Below are 18,121 nucleotides of genomic sequence, written 5' to 3' on the forward strand. Positions count from 1 at the left end.
AGCACTCCGCTGCCTTTTTGTTATGATCGCTTTATAGAAATACTACATATATATTGAAAAACACCAAGCCCTCAGGCGAGGCAGCACACGAGCGGCACCGCCATCCAGCGGGTAGAAGACATCAGTATGCCGGTGTCAGCTCTGTCGTTCTGCGCCTGACGCGTTTCTGAGCCGTTTGCTCGTCATCAGAGGCTCGACTGTCCGGCTCGACTGTCCTTGGCGCTCAACACTCCCACTGTTCATTGTTAATTGAAAAAAACTCAAATGAGTGTGAACGCTGCATTGTGGGATTTGTAGTAAGTGTTGATTCCCTGGATGGGAGCGCCACAGCTGAAAAATATACAGCCCTGTATGGGCCCCAGGATACTATGTGTCCATTAATCCCTTGGTACCGCTTCACATCAGGCTTCGGTGATTCAAAGTCCCGTGACCCCCAGCAATCGGGGTGGTGCATGTCTCCGCGGCAGGGCCACCACGTAATAATTGAAAAACACCATGCCCTCAGGCGAGGCAGCACACGAGCAATACCTCACCAGAGAGTAGCACGAATGGTGGCACACTGGGCACATCCCCAACTTGTGCACCCAACAGCAACCTGTAATGTAAAGGCAAACCAAGCTGTAAACTTGTCAACTACAATAGGCGAAATGACCACAAGAGTACAGAAGTGCCTGGGCAGCTAGACAGGTAGCAACTCAGCAAATCAAAATGTCAAGAAGCAGAGTCAAGGCAGCGGAAATCTTCACACTTCAGACTTGTAACAAGGATCTGCAGATGAAATCCGAAATAACTACAAAGTCAGTGTAGCCTTACCGGACCATTAAGATGGAAAACGGAGCATCGGAGAAAAGCAGCAAAAGTCGTAGCTGTACTCGAAAAGCAGAGCCTGCCAGTGCCAGGTGCCACTAGTTTCCACCCCAGACAGGCGGAAGTGGTTGTAAGTTCCTCAACAATTTGAAGAAAACTTTATTGATGCGCCATATTAAATAGACGTGGTTGGCAAATTGTAGCGTACAACAGCATCCTGTGCCAACTCCAAGATGGCGGCACGCTATATCACGCCGTGCCGAGAGGCTCATGGCACGTACGTGCAAGCAGGGAACACCAAACAGCATGTCGCAGGGAAGAGGGAGGAAGACACAGGCACCGTGGAGAAGGTGGAGGTTAGCGCGCGCTCTGCTCCAGGCGCGTGAGACATACTTTTAAACACAACACACCGGTTGGTAAAACCGAGGTTCTATGTCTCAGAGGGGCGCCAACAATCAGGGAAAAAGAGAGGCCTCACCTCTCAATAGTGAATATGCCTTATTGAAGGTTTCCAGCGCCGCCACATATGGAATAGATGCAAGTTGCGAGCACACGTTTAATCAGTGTGTACAGGTACTGTTCGAGTAAACAGATTCCTGTACAGCTCGGAATTCGTGTGGCACAATCAGCACTCTGACAGTCATCACTTCTCCATTTGATGTCTTGGTGAACGTGAAATTAAACTGGTTTGCCCCGGACAGAAGCACAAGAGTGCGCACGGGAGACACAAATTCAGGCAGACTAAGTAGATTGTCGAGGCAGTTTGAAATTGTAGAATGTGAGATTCACTGTGTATATATTAAAATTGTCCCAAACGAAATTGAACGTGTGAGACAGAATCTCACTACGCACAGGAAATACAAATTCAGGCAGTCCATTCAGGCAGTCCAATTACCTTGCTGTTAAGACTCTGTAGAGACAGCATGTATTGACTTGAGCAGCAGCTGAAGCGGACGCTGTAGGGACAGCAGGAACAAACTTGAGCTGCAGTTGAAACAGACGCTGTAGGGACAGCATGAACAGACTTGGGCTGCATAGCAGTGACACTTTGGTAGCACACTTCTTCCCAAGACAGTGCGAACATTGATATGTGGTAATTGAACACAATAGATTAGGCTTACCCTCACTTAAGGCACAGCAGAGACGTGTAGAGAAAATGGGGAGTAGACACCCAAAACTGTGAAGGTAGCTCTTGTAGTAGCACTTACCCAGGAACAACTGGCAGATTGCTGTGGGCGACCGATGGGAGGTCACTGGTGAGGTCAGGATGCCAGTTGGCTTAACTTAACTTGAGTTGCAGTAGATTCTGTATTTTTAATGTTGCTTTAGGTTCTTGAAGAGGTGACAGACGCAGGTTCGCTTCAGGATCGTCGCCAAAAACTTGGAGTGATTGAGTCAGGTACAAGTGATGAGTTTCAGGTAGCTTTATTCAAGATGGTACAATAGACCAGATCTAGACCATATCAAGACCCCACCAGGAGCAGCCAGCATGCTGCTCAGCCCAGCCACCTGTGAAGATTTGACTCCTAACATTCTGTAGAATTACATCACAGCAAGGTTCCACAGAGAGCAAGAATAACATTGGAGTCAAGATGCAACCAAGTACATAATTCTAGAGTGGGGCATTGATAAAATAAGATATTTTGGCACACACTCTACTCTATTAGTTTAAAAGTAAAACAAGTACAATTCTAGCTCTATTCATCAAAGGATCCTTTGGTAGGATCTTTATATGTATATCAGCTTTCTGTAAAGCATTGATTATTAATCAGGCATACCTTGATCCAAAATCATTTTAGAATTATTAATCTTCCTTTTGGCTCACCCATTAAGACAGAACCTTCCTCCATCCTCATTAGCTATACGTTCATTAAAATATTGGCATCAAGATTAATTATGGAAATTGGCTTATGTTTCTAGCAAAATATGGCATCTTTGTGTAGAACAGCAAATTATTTTTTGCGTTATAGGTATGGAGATACACCATGCAAATCTATACTCGGACAAACGGACAATATTTGGAACCCCTTTTCCGGTTTCCTCTCAGCCAAAATCTTTAGGCAGAATGATATCAAATTGATCACCAGCATTTTGCCCTATTCCCTTTTGCTCCAAGGCAATTCAACCAGTATCGGTCATGGATGTAGTATCAATAATGGAGAGTTGATCAAAACCCCTTGGAAGACATGACCACCGACAAGTCCAGCTAACTCTGCCTCAGCTGGAGATCTTAATGGGAAAAATTATGTATTTATTTAGCAGTTATATATAGCACAAACCAGACCTAAAATGTTGCCATACCACTTTATAAAGTTAAAACAAAAAAGTTGGGTACAGAACAAAACACTGACATCAACATAAAACACTAATAAATATTGGCAAACAGCGCCAGTGACAAAGTATACGTAAGTAAGGTAGAGAGAGTCATAACGGCACAACTGTTTCTGGAAAAAGGCCGCTGTCCTATTCACCTTACCCCTATGTATACATTTAAAGAGGTCTCTCAAGAACCTCTGGATTATCCTTTCTGTGAGTGGGAAATAAACCTAAACATTATTCAAAGAAGCACTCGGATATCAAGTCATTCAGCTGTAACTCTGTTGTGCCACACCACTTACTGAATCGACTTTGAGGCAATTTGTGAAAAACACTGACCTTAAAATAATTAAGTACTGTAATCTATATACTCATTCACACCAGGCCAGTCACAAGAACTTCGACACTCTTGCTTTCGTGGGAAAGATATTTAAGGCTTCAACTGGATCAAACGTGAATCAACACATTCAGGCCTGTTTTTAGAAACACCATGTCTGGAACTTCTTACCTGCCTACAGCTGTGCGCTCTGTATTCTGGCAGCATGCCGGATCATTTCTCCCGGATAACTGCTATAAAGGAAACATACAGATTAATAAAAGCTATAGCAGAGCAGATGTTTTTACTCAACCATTTTACTAGTAATATTATTCTTCTCTAGCAGATTGCTCTTGTGCTCAAGAAAAATGGGGAAATTCGTAGAACTAGCAAACAATAAAAAGAAGCACATGGTATTGTTTTAAAGTACGCATTCCTTACAATCAAAATTGGTTCTGCGTTATGAATAACATTAAACTGCGATATACCAAACCATGGTATTTCAGATGATTTAAAATTACAAACCTTGGAGGGAGGGGATACTTAAGAGGTGTGAAGAACTTCTCTTAATAACAAAATACGTTGCACAGACTCTTTAATAAAAACACCTGTCCACACATGTCCTCCATCAGAAGACCCATTGTTTTTGTGCTTCCTGAATGTATGTTTGCCATTCAATCTCATCACTGTATCAAACAGACAGGAACAAAAGTTACCAATACCACAATACTCAAATTATACAAAACTACACCAAGGAGTATCCATTGTAAAGAAATTCCCCTTCCAAAATACTACCAACCACTTCTTAGGAACGTGATGGCCTTGAACCATCTGATATTCAACCTTGTCAGTAGACATAGTATCATCCAAGATACAGGTATCTCCAATTCCATAAGCGGGATAGACGCCTCCTGGCCGTCATCCCTCTATAAACACTCTAATCTTACAGAATATATTCCAAGTGTAGAAAACATCTAAGGACTCAATGGGCTTTTCAAAGAAACTGAAGATATGTTATTAGTTTCATCTACTGATTTACTCCAACAGTGATCTTCATTTATATGTTCCTTTCCTGTTTTTGTGTAGCGCTGAAAACATACCTTCTCTGTTCTTTTACAGCGCATTTGGTCGATTGTCAGATAGGAGCTCTGAAAGACCATCCGTCAACTAATACAGGGGTCACCCGACTGAGTCACTTCTGTCCTGCTGCTCTCTGACCAGGACAGTCCATTTCTCAGGTGTAGGTCATGTTAGATAAATGATGCTGCCTTGTTTGATTAATTTTCCGGTCTGATGCAGTTAACCCTCCAATGGGGAAGGGACGGTAGGGAGGAAGTTGTCAGGCTAACTATCCATTTTAGCGGCCTGTTTGAAAGGCCCTACCTAAGCTCTTTCTGAAAACTCTGAAAGTTTGCTTGTGTTTTAAGTGAAAGCCGGATTCAGATCCGATACTGCTTCTGTAAAACCAATCTGAGATTTCCCTCAATAAATACCGCATCAAGTAGATATTGAAACATTAATCTAACACGACTCCCAATGTTGAAATGAAATGCAGAAAACATATGCTAAAAACGTACAATTTAAGAAAAGACAACACATTCATACAGCTGTATCCACAAGCATGACCACAGGTATTACAAAAGATATCCAAATCAGACCGCATGAGTTATTAAAATGCTAAAGAAATTATAATTTGGGTAATATTTTAGAATATTAACCAAGGCAAGATTTCTATAAAAGTTTGTAAATATTCTAAATATACCAATGTAGTTTCATACAAATTTTCTCTGAAGCCACATGAAGTCCAAATGTGTTTTGTAAGCACATACAAATAAGTGGCATGTAGTTTGAGATGACGTAATGTGTGTCTCTGGAAGTATACCCACTAAGTATTACCTATACTTTGCATTCCAAGGGCTTTAATGCATCTGTTATACATCAGTAATTTAAAAAACGTGACAGAGGTATGGAACTTTAAAATGTTCAAATGTACACCTTTTTACCAAAGTATTGTCTCAGTTTCGTTCAACAAATTTAGAGGAAAAATAAGTTGTTGTGGCATCATCGGGAGTGCAATATCTGTTTTTATTGTTTTTGACATCATACGAATGATGCGACCTCAACGTCTGTTTCTCCGCCTTTCACTGCTTTTAAAGCGTCCAGAGTGCGCATAGACACAACTTTGTTAAGGGCTGCTCACAAGCACCTTAAGCACTTCCTCTGCAGGTTTTACATTTTATTTAATTTCTCTCTGCCTATTGTATTCAAATTATGTTAAAGACTTTGTCGCAGTTCACTTCATAGTTGCTTTAACTTCCTGTTAAATCTCAGCTATTGGCCACACCTATTGTTCCTAATATAGCACAAGGGTGGGGTGGTTTTGTTGGCTATCTCAGTTATCTCCTCTTGATTGAATAGAGTGTCTCCCTTTTTGTGTGGTTGCCCCATCCCGGAGCCTTTTGGTCTCACGGGTGTAAAAAATGGTTGGCCTTCATCCTTCCACTAATGATGCTGCTTATGTCATTCAGGAAACGACTTTTTCCTTTTATTTATTTGTATTTTCAGCACCACATGGGAGTGCATAAGTTTTCTTTCTCTTTCCCCTGTGTACTGCTTCCCCCATCACTTCCGCTCATTAACCATGAGCTCTCCGTATTGCTTCTCTCCACTTGTCTGTTGCTCCTACTACCCCTTCTCATAATTTCATTTTATACGTTTTTTAGCTCACCCCACTCCTCTGTTGCTCCGCCGTAGCTCTACCCACTTTAGCACCACTTCCCCCGCATTCTTTTCCTTCCGGACGTTCCTCTCTTAAGTTATGATTTTAAGTTACTCCTTAAATAAAAATACAGTGCATAGTGTCGACCTGGCGCAGGGCAGTGGGCTGGTGTGCAAAAATGGAGGAGCCCATTTAGACAGCGAGAGGTGAGCCCCCCACACACAAGAGGATTTAGGGGGAAACTGTGGGGTAATTATGGGTTGGAATGATTCACTTGTCAAAAATGTATGTAACTGTAATTCTTGAGGGGTCATGGACCACTTGCACTGTATGGTTTATGGTTTTCTATAATAAAATTAATAAACATTTGCTTATTAAAAAAAATACAGTGCTTATGTTGCACCCTAAGAGGAGGGCGGATGTCATTACCACAACAGACAAGATTAAGTAAAAACTATCTTCCTCTGCTTCAGAAAAGATCTCTAAAATGGTGCTCTTGGGGCCACAGCTCTTTGTTGCACATTTCTGGGTCCATGTAGCCCGGATCTTCATGCACCAGGTTTACCCCATGCCCTGTCGCATTCAATGCTCAACAATGACCCCATAGCTATATGTCCCTTCCCTGATAACTCCACCTCAGCCAGTCCCCCAGCCACTTCTAATGTTCCCCCCCATTCTAAAAAGCATTTACATATGTATTCACTGAGCTATATCTCTCTTGCATGCACACCGAGATGTTGTTTGTGGAGGGTGATGCCCGGTTTAGGAGCTGACCAGAAGTGCTACGTGGTGCAATTTCTTTTGCTAACAAAATTAAACCATTTCTCTGTTTTTCTTGGATCATATATTTTGATTTTTCGAGAATACGTTCTTATAAGTAAAACTCCAGTATTGTCTGAGGTAACACTCGTAATAATCTGCTCAGTTTAGAGACTGTGCCTGCAGTTGGTCTTTTCCTTTCTCGTGCTTTCTCAAGGTACAATCTGGAAGGTTTATTTTGGGCGTTATTTTTTTATATCTTCTTTCCCCATAATTTTTGTGGCTGTTATTTGATGTTAAAGGAAATATCAAACAAACAAAGAATGCAATTAAGACAAAGCATCTGTTTGTAGGAGATTCAACCTTGTATCTATAAGCACATCTTCTGTATATGAAGTTAAATATTAAGTCACAAATTCCAGTTAACAAAAGTATAAAAATAAACATTGGCTAAGCAAATAGGTTTCGCAACCAAGACCTACCGGCTTTGCAAATGCCTACTTGGTTTATTACTACACGATAAACAATCACTTCATTTGTTTTGATTTTATTGATCTCTCGCCTCTTCATTCCTTCTTCTCAGCTGCGAGTTCCCGTAGGTTGCTGTTTCGGAATCTTGTGCTGGCTTTGCTTTTTAATTTATGCATTTGTCCTTGCAATGCTTTATGCTTCCTCTGCCCTGTGAAGGGTGTCGCCCATGCTGCCCATTCCCCTACAACTAGTGATTAGAAGTCCTGAGCGCAGGTCCACGTATTTGTGTCAAATGTTGTTGGCACATGACTTAGAAAACATCCAGAGGAGGGTACCCTATCTCATTTTTTCCATCCCTTTATTTTGCAAATATTTCGGGACATTGGCTGGACGAGAGGTCAGACGACAAATCAGAGCGAGCAACTTTAATTTTTATGCTGATTTTGTGTTTATGGATTTTTTGTGCGTATTTATTTCGTTGTTTTATTTTCTCGCCATGCTTTTATCCAGGTGTGAGACCTTTTAGGACATCACCAGCAGTGCTCATTTTTCCTGGGTTCTAAGATCTCTGAGGGGTAATGGCCCCTTCTTTCATCTGGGACAGTCTTTTTTGAGAGGCCTCAAAGTGCATCCGTGTAGCAGGAGAGCCCATGGCAAGCACACTAAGAGTGTGTGATGTTACTGGTTGCGAGGCTTTCCCAAATCCTTGCTATGGCCGTCACTTTTCTGTCGAAGCTTCGGTGCTGCTTGGTATGATCATACTTTCTGTTGATGCTCAAAGGTGACTCCTACACTTGACCAGTTGTGGCTCTTCCTCGCAGACTGCTGCTTGACATTTTAGGACTGGCTATTGCCATGCACGCTTCACCTAAACCTCAACCCGATGGTACTTCATACAACATTTTTTCAGCTCTGCTCATCAATCACAGATCCAGGGTTAGATGGCAGAAAGCCAGAAACTTCTTGTTGCAAGTTGTACATGAAGCTTTAAGACTTCTTGGGCTGTGTCATTACCTTTGTTGTCCATTTCACCTATAGAATCACTTGCATGACGCCACTCAAGAGTTGTGCGACTGTTTTTAGCATTATTAGCAAGTTTGATCACCACCACTATATAGAAAATTATTTTGAAGCCAACATCAGATCTACCTCCTAAAGGGATACCAAATCTCATTAAAACAGGTTAAGAAACTTGTCTGTCAGCAACTGAAAATGTACTGAGGTTTATTAAAACCAGTGAATGTGCGGGGTCAGTAACAGACACAGGTCCACCATCAATCTTTTCCAGAATTTCCTGGCGATCATCAAGTTTTCACACCTCAGTTGGCAATCATTAACTCTGCATCATGATTAAGAACCAATAGTAATGCTACTTTTTTTTTTACTTATAAAGGCAAATTTCAGAATCCCACAATTTCACACAATCACATGAGGGAGCCATTAGGACTCAACTGCAGCCTTATCTAAAAAAAAAAATCCGATTTTAGATACCTTTAAGCAAGTTGTAGGCCTTAGAGTTACACAAATACAGCTGTCTTAACAATCCTGAGAGTAGGCGCGGGTCAAGAGAAAAAAACAGCTAAATTCCATTTGTCTACAACTATCTGTTCTTGCAGGTTCATACAGCGTGAACTTGGCTCAAGGGCACTGGAGCACTTTACATGAGAACCAGACGTTTATTATACACGAGAACCACGTTACAGTTTTTTTAAGCACTGCAGCATAAGTGATTTGTCCAGAATCCCAGGATGTTGAGCCGAATAGGGGATTCAAACCTGGTTCGCTAGTTCAGCACATCTAGGCGCTCAGTAGATTCTTCCTTTCAGCCACACATCAGTAGTGATGAGTAGGAATCTTCTGAAAACCAACCCTGCAGAGTGGGGGAGCAGCCCTGCAACCTGGTGGGAAGAATGGAGTCATAGCTCTCCAATCATCCAATCTCTCCACGGATTGCAGAATACATAGTTTTAGGATATTGTGCATATGTTGCCATGTATTCTATTAAACGTAACACAATGTCCCCACGATAACAGTGAGATCTCAAAAATTACAACATCCCAAATAAATGGGCGGGATAAAAGTGCTTTTGAGCATTTGTGGTTTTATGACCATTTTTGGTGTGATAATCAGGAACAAATAAGCCTTTAGAAAGACCCACGAAAAAAAGACTATTCCATTTTAAATGGACTCCATCATACACGGATTCCCGAGTAAAGTGCTAAGAGACTCCAGGACTACATGCACAAGATCACATTTTGCTTTGTTCGCTCTCCTATGCCTCTTTCTACATAGCTATACGATGTGCTTTGTCAGCTGCTTTTTTAGTTGTATGCATTCTGGTGTATCATTCCTTCAGTTTATTGCTTAGCTTTTTATTTCTTTTCATTAATGCTTTCAACTCTCGGATTAAGCGTTCAGGTGCCCGCTGATGTTGATTTCATGGCAGCCAGGTAGTACTGACGGGATGGCTCTGCCCCACTCCAATTTCCAGGACTTACGTGTCTGTCAGAGTGAGCGAAGGTCAGCCTGACAAACACTCATCATATCAAGTTCAGACAGCCAAGTGCATTACATGTGCTAATGGGCGGGAATTATGCAGCCATGGTTTGACAGCTTAAGATCTCACAGGCCCAAGGGTAGTGACATCACCAGTGTGACAAAGCCCTAAGAGGATCCTCCGATGACGAGGGGCATTGCACTGCCAGATCATCGTGCTTACAAACCCTGCCAGGTCATCGTGCTTACAAACCCTGCCGGGTCATTGTGCTTCCATACCCGGCCGGGTCATTGTGCTTCCAAACCCTGCCGGGACAACGGGCTTCCATACCCGGCCGGGACATCGTGCTTCCATACCCGGCCGGGACATCGTGCTTCCATACCCTGCCAGTTCATCATGTTTCCATACCCTGCAAGGTCATCATGCTTACAAACCCTGCAGGGACATCATGCTTACAAACCCTGCAGGGACATCGTGCTTCCATACCCGGCCGGGACATCATGCTTCCATACCCGGCCGGGACATCGTGCTTCCATACCCGGCCGGGACATCGTGCTTCCATACCCGGCCGGGACATCGTGCTTCCATACCCGGCCGGGACATCGTGCTTCCAACCCCTGCCGGGACATCATTCTTCCAACCCCTGCCGGGACATCATGCATCCATACCCGGCCGGGACATCATGCATCCATACCTCCATACCCGGCCGGGACATCATGCTTACAAACCCTGCCGGGACATCATGCTTTCATACCCGGCCGGGACATCATGCATCCATACCCGGCCGGGACATCATGCATCCATACCCGGCCGGGACATCATGCATCCAAACCCTGCCGGGTGATCATGCTTCCAGCACCCTGCTGAAACAGCATGCTTCGAGCACCCCGCCGGGTCATCATTTTTCCAAACTCTGCCGGGTCATCATGCTTCCATACCCTGCCGGGTCATCATGCTTCCATACCCTGCCGGGACATCATGATTCCATACCCTGCCGGGACATCATGATTCCATACCCTGCCGGGACATCATGCTTCCATACCCTGCCTGGTCATCATGCTTCCAAACCCGCTTGGGTCATCATGCTTCCAAACCCAAATGGGCATCTGCAACACGCATCTCTGCTTGTGGAGATTGCCGTCGATTTTGGTTGCCAACTTATCAGGGTTTGGCTGCTTTACTTTGACTATCTGCTTGTGTGTAGGTGCTAAGCTAAGTGACGGCACACTGACGGCCCCCTGATTGGAACAGGATGCGTTAGAGTATATGTGGAATGGGACAGAATTAAGGGTTGCATACTTACCAGGCTGTGCGTATCATCAGGGGACTATTTGCCTGCAATTGTTACTCGCATTATACATCATTGTGATTGTGACTGCCCTCTTTACTATGCAATATTGACTTTCGTGCTTGTAAAATGGATGTTAGCATATGAAGTCTTCTCATCTGACCACATCGTGACAACATCTTGAATTCGCCTTGAGAAAGTCTAGGATTAGACGAAACACATGTCGGCAAGATCGTGTGCTGGGAAATTTTTTTAAAACGAAAAAAAGAGCATGAAAACCTACAGATGACCTTGTTGCGTTGGACTATTTGAATGTTTCTGTATGCCTGATGTCTCATTAGCTTGTCCTCATCTAACTTTGTTTCAAGAATTACATTGGATCTCAGACTTCATCCACAACTTATCCTATACTTTATTTGGATCATTATACATGACAAAGGTTGTGCTGTAACAGCTTTTTTCTTTGGTATGCTTCCAAACCCTGCCGGGACATCATGCTGCCAAACCCTGCCTGGTCATCATGCTTCCAAACCCTGCCAGGTTATGTTATGTTATTTCCATTTTTAAAGGGCGCAGCTGCCCCAGCAAAGGGGCGTCCCGGCGCTGTATCAGAAGAAGAGACACAACTCAGACAGGGCAAGAGAAGAAATCAAACGAAGAAACCCTAAGATCCAGTGGGAAAGATGAAAGTCTTAACAGCTCTCCGAAATGCCAGTAAGTCATCCATGGCGCGGATATGGGCAGGAAGAGAGTTCCACAGTTTGGGTGCCAGTACTCTAAAAGAGCGACCACCTGCTCTGCTTCTCTTAAAACGTGGAACAACAGCTAAATTTTGCCCAAAGGACCTCAACTGCCGATGAGGAACATAAGGAGAGATGATGTGCTCCAATATCTGAGGCGAAGATTGTTTCAAAATTTTAAAAGATGGACAAAGAGTCTTGAATGTGATCCTCTGAATCAGGGGTAACCAGTGAAGCTTACGAATAGTTTCTTTGGCCGAGCAAAATCTAGGAAGGCCTATCAGAGCCCTGGCAGCCGCGTTCTGAACGCGCTGCAATCTGGTAGTTTGCGCCAGGTTAGCTCCGAGCAAAAGTGAGCTCGCATAATCGAGTCTAGATAGTATGGCAGCCTGAATTATCAGCTGTCGGGTGGGGGCGTCAAAAAATTTCAAAAATCGGCCTTAGACCGCGTAAAATCCCAAAGCAGGTGGCTGCTACTTTTTTTGTATGGATGGAAAAACTAAGGGAGGGATCAAGCCACACCCCAGATTTTTCACCTCAGCTGCCGGGGTGGGGGTAGGGCCTAGTTCTGACGGCCACCATTTGTCGCCCCAAAGATTGCTGTGCTTCCCCACAATCAAAACCTCGGCCTTTTTAGCGTTAAGCTGTAAGCAATTGGCCGTCATCCAACCAGCCACTGCACTGAGACCCTCACGAAATCTGGTAGCCTCAGGGTCTGAGTCCCCACGAAGTGCGACCGCCAGCTGCGTGTCGTCAGCGTAAGAGACCATAGTCAGGTCCCACCGCTTGGCCAGCGGCTGCACATAAAGATTAAACGGCGTGGGGCTAAGTGCCGAGCCCTGCGGGACTCCCTGCTCAATAGTATAGGGTTTCGACTCGAATGGTGGAGTGGTGACCCTAAAGGTGCGGTCGGTAAGAAACGACTGAAACCAATCCAGTGCCACACCATTGACACCTGCTTCTCCCAGACGCTGCAAAAGAATTGCATGCGATACCGTGTCGAACGCGGCACTGAGGTCGCGGGTTGACCCGAGTCCAACACGGAACGCAGGTGTTCTGTCATGGAGAGGAGTGCGGTCTCGGTACTGTGACCAGCACGAAAAAAAATTTGCGAGGGGTCCAGAATATTAGCAGACTGAAGGTAGTTAGACAGAGTGCCATTAACGTGGGCTTCTGCTACCTTCGCGACCCAAGGGAGGTGGGAGATGGGTCGATAGTTCTCCAGTTTGAGAGGGTCCAGTGCAGGTTTTTTCAGGATGGGGGTGACATAAGCTTGTTTCCATTTGGGAGGAATAAGGCCCGAGGAAAAAGATAAATTTGTGAGTTGACGTATAGGGGGCAAGCATAATGAGGCTAGTTCTCTAAATTGTGTTGGTCTAAGAGGATCCGCAGGTGACCCAGATTTAACTTTGGCTACCAGCTTGTCGAACTCCTCCTCCGATAAGTCAGGAAATGTGGATAGGGCCGGATTAGCGTTAAGCATAGAGCTCTAATTCTCCATTATCAGACTAGTACTAGGGAAAGAGCGATAGATTTTAGACACTTTGTCCACGAAAAAGGCCGCAAGATCCTCACAGTGTGAAAGTGAACAGATCTCAGCCACAGGTACTCTGTTGGCTGTAAGATCTTTTAACACTTTGAAGATCAGCTTCGTGGGATTGGAGCTAATATTGAATTCATGAGAGTAGTAGGCTGCCCGCGACCTACATATAGCTCTATGATACCTCTTAACTTGTGCTAGATAATGGGTTTTTTCCCAGCATCATAGGACTTACGCCAGGCTCTTTCCGCTTGCTTACACCTTATCTTTAAGAGTCGAAGAGAGTCGTTATACCAAGGGCTAGGTTCTAATAAACGACTCTTACTCCAAACTGCAGGGATCAAGGAGTCAAGGGCTTTAGTGACCCATTCACAGAAACGATCATAACCAGATTCGGCATCCTCAAAAGAACCAAGCGGGAGACCACTGAGAAGATGATAGAAGTCAGCTAGCTTGAGTTTTTTCCAAAGACGTCTGAAGATGACTATCTGATACTTTAAAAGGACTATCCTTGATCGTAAGATGAAACTCTATCAAATGATGATCAGTCCAGGCTATAGGTCTTGGTAAGCGGACCTTGACCATAGTCAGAATCGTGAATATCGGGTCCAAAGTATGTCCACCTCCGTGGGTGGGGTGAACGACCAACTGGGGAAGCTGAAGTGCCTCCAGTTCTGCGAGAATGCTACTAATCACTGGGGTGTGGGGGGTATCAAAATGGAGGTTTAAATCCCCAATAATACTGAAATTAGCTGACCCCAGAGCTAGCGAACTTACAAAGTCTGGGAGAGCTTTCCTAAAAGACACATCACTGCCTGGTGGTCTATAAATCAGCAAACCAGACATAATGAAATGATGGCTGAACGTGATGCCAAAATGTGCACTTTCACAGCCAGCTATATCCAGAATTTTCCTGGTACAGGGGTAGCATGATTTAATTGCCATAGCAATCCCTCCTCCTCTTGAGTATCTATTGTGCGTGAAAATAGCGTATTCCGGGGAGTGCGCTAAATTAGGCACAGCCATGCCCTCATCCTGTAACTATGTCATCAGGCTTCCAAACCCTGTCGGGACATCTTGCTTCTATACCCTGCTGGGACAGCATGCCTCCCTACCCTGCCGGGACAGCATGCTTCCATACCCTGCCGGGGCATCATGCTTCCATACCCAGCCGGGGCATCATGCTTCCATACCCAGCCGGGGCATCATGCTTCCATACCCAGCCGGAACATCATGCTTCCATACCCTGCGGGACATCATGCTTCCAAACCCCGCCACCACATCATGCTTCCAAACCCCGCCGCGACATCATGCTTCCAACCCCTGCCTGGACATCATGCTTCCAAACCCCGCCACGACATCATGCTTCCAAACCCCGCCACGACATCATGCTTCCAAACCCCGCCGCGACATCATGCTTCCAAACCCCGCCGCGACATCATGCTTCTAAACCCCGCCACCACATCATGCTTCCAAACCCCGCCGCGACATCATGCTTCCAAACCCCGCCACCACATCATGCTTCCAACCCCCGCCACCACATCATGCTTCCAACCCCCGCCACCACATCATGCTTCCAACCCCGCCGCGACATCATGCTTCCAACCCCTGCCTGGACATCATGCTTCCAAACCCCGCCACGACATCATGCTTCCAACCACTGCCTGGACATCATGCTTCCAAACCCCGCCACGACATCATGCTTCCAAGCCCCACCACGACATCATGCTTCCAAGCCCCACCACGACATCATGCTTCTGGCGTCCCACCACATGCTGGTGCCTTCTTTGTGCAACCCTTATGGGAGTATGTATGTACATATGAATGCATGTGTTTGTGAGTGGATTGGTGAGTATGTGGACGTATGGGTGGGTGTGTGCATGTGTATGGTTGTAGATGGGTGGATGTGAATGTGTGTGAGTACGCATGTGTTGTTCTAAGCTCTCATCGCCCCACAACTTTGAAACTGATCCAGCTGGCCTTGGTGGGCATTTGGCTAGGTGCATGTATATTTAACACGGGCCTTAAATTCAGTCATGTCTTTAATGAACTGCAGTGATTCTTCAGTTACACGAGTCGGGATACAGTCTGTTTCTAAATCTCCCATTTCCTTCCCACCCCTGCTCGTTCCGCTGGGATAAAACCTGTGGTTTTCCTAAAACAGCTGGCTGGGAACAGGAAACCGCTTCGGTCAGCTGTCCTTTATTTACTGTCTCTGCATCATGCAAAGCCAAACTTTCAATTTAATAAACATTTCCTAGTTCCCAAATATACTTTTATGTATGAATGTGTGAATATCCCTATTGTGTTTATGAGCGTACGTACCTCAGAGTACGCAATAATTATAATGCCATATCAAATAATTCAAGACGTGTTTGTATTCAACCGCATAGCTCCCACGCGCATAAAGTAAAAATGCACATTTTATGAAACATAATCTTTTAAATCACAGAAAATGTAGAGAACATGAAAGGGACAAAATCTGCATCGCCAATCTCAGGTAGAAAGAAATAAAGCACACTCATATCTTGCTACAATACACAGTCCAGAATTACGATCTCTCACAATGGGCGCAAATCACATCATTTTTTGCACATAACAGTTTTCGCAAGTGACCCTCGCCCAATCATGATCAGTGGATGTTCGCAAGCTGCCCGCTCCCGTTTAGGGTCAGGGGTCGCTATATAAATGTTACGCGGGGTGGGGCCACGATGGTGTAAAACATTGTGAGCACAGTGGATTGTTATACCTCATGAAAATACCTATAATAGTCCAAACTCATTTGTTTTGTGTAAATTGGTTGCAGAAAGTCGACAAAGACCCTTCACATTTGGTTGGATCTTGTGGAGAGAAACAGTGCCAACCATTTGCTCCTTATAAATAACCGTGAACGTATTCATTCTCCGGCACCAGGAACTCCCCAAGCCAGGACTACGCTAGCTTTACATTCATTTCGCTTCAATGTAGTAAAAGGCTCTTTTTTGAATGGCAACAACGAGAACCATTGTATTGCCCGAGTTTACCTCTTTGTATTTCTGAATTCACCAATATTCACGGAGTCCCACAAAGGGATGAGTTAGGGCTCCGACTGTGAACATTTCAAAACGTGCCGGGCCCAAATGGGACAAGGGCACAGAAAAGAAGCATGAACACCGACTGTAATAGATATGCAAGTCCGTAGTTATCTACTGTCATGATTTAGCTGTGGGGTCTGGCGCATAAATATCACACGTACAACGATTGCAAAGTATTTAAAGTTACAGTGCGCCAATCTCATCTTTACGCTCTAAAATAACGATTAACACCATCCCACACCACATCCTTAATCCCTCGAGACAAATATTTCATCTCTGAACTCCACCAAAGCCCCGCAATGGGCTGTTGTTGTAATATGATGTTGACTCGTCGTTTTTGGACTATCTGGCCGAGCTAGAACCTCGGGCCTCTTGCAGTCACTCCATTGGCTGCCTATCCGGAAGCGGATAGTTTTTAAGGCCTTGACCTTGGCCCATAAAGCCCTACATGCGTCAGGAGCAAAATATCTCCAAAAGAGGCTAGCTTTTTATCGCCCTGCCCGCTCCCTGAGATCCGAGTCTTTGTTCCTCGCCGTGGTCACTCGTATAAAAAGGGCACGTACAGGGGGCCGATCTTTCAGATTGCTGGCACCGCAGCTTTGGAATACTCTACCAGTGACATTGCGCTGCACCTCCAATTTGTTGGCTTTTAGGAAGGGCCTGAAAACTTGGCTTTTTACTCTTTAGATAGCAGTCTGACTTTCGTTCATGGTCTTTTATTCTCTGCTTCTTTTTCTTTGTTATGTTTTGGCACAGGTTTGCAATAAGGCGCCGGGACACTCCCTGAGTAGCCGTGCGCTATACAAGACAAATATAACATAACATAAATATAACATAACATAACTCGCTCTCCACGAGGGAGGCAGGTGCGTGCCGCCTTCTTCTACAGGCTGTTCGTGGAACCTCAAGTAGAGATGCTAGATTCTAAATCCAGGAGTTTAGATTGCGCGTTTGAGGGACGGGATGTTAGTTTGATTCATTTTATTGGAGGCAGCGTGGGTGGGTGGTTAGACAACTATAACTAACAAATATAATTTGCGTATGGCTAAAGGACGTGCATTAGATTTGACAGCTCTGATGCTATCAAGATGGCTTCAGGTGAGCCATAATTTTGTCATAAGTACAGAATGTTAGAACTCTTGCTGTTCATTAGAACACTGTGGGAAGCTGCAGTAGAACACTGGGGAATCAACTGACAGGCTGCAGCTGTTGAAAGTACATGGTTTATTCAGAATAGCAGACTTTATTCTCACATGGCTGAGCAAGATAGTGTGAACTTATAGGAAATGTGCTCTCATTTTAGCTTCCGGAGAACCTTCCATATCTTCTGTGGGAAAATCATGAGAGAAAACAGTTTTCCCGCAAATATGGTTAATTAAATCCCAACTCAGGAGTAGCATTTTTCACATGAAAAATTGCCTAAGAACCTAACACTATTCCTACATTTAGTAGGATACCACTAACAAATGATTCATATTGTGACTAAAATCGGTTATCATCCTTTACATGTGCTACTTATTGTCACATTCAAAAACAGGCTTTCAACACATCCACTTCAATGGGGAAGGTTAGACACAGAATCTTAAAATAAACC

At 44.5% G+C, this 18,121-nt stretch overlaps 1 protein-coding gene across 2 annotated transcripts in view; it reads right to left on the reverse strand.

Moving 5' to 3' along the window:
- LIFR (LIF receptor subunit alpha) overlaps nucleotides 1-18,121 on the reverse strand; it is a 682,553-nt gene that overhangs the window by 439,008 nt on the left and 225,424 nt on the right. For both annotated transcript variants that reach the window (XM_078674980.1, XM_078674981.1), the window contains exon 2: nucleotides 3,632-3,693. The gene's annotated coding sequence lies outside the window, so the exon portion shown is untranslated. The remainder of the gene's footprint in view (nucleotides 1-3,631; nucleotides 3,694-18,121) is intronic.

The sequence above is a fragment of the Lissotriton helveticus genome, chromosome 2_1 (assembly GCF_964261635.1).
Source record: "Lissotriton helveticus chromosome 2_1, aLisHel1.1, whole genome shotgun sequence".
Lineage (NCBI taxonomy): Eukaryota > Metazoa > Chordata > Amphibia > Caudata > Salamandridae > Lissotriton > Lissotriton helveticus.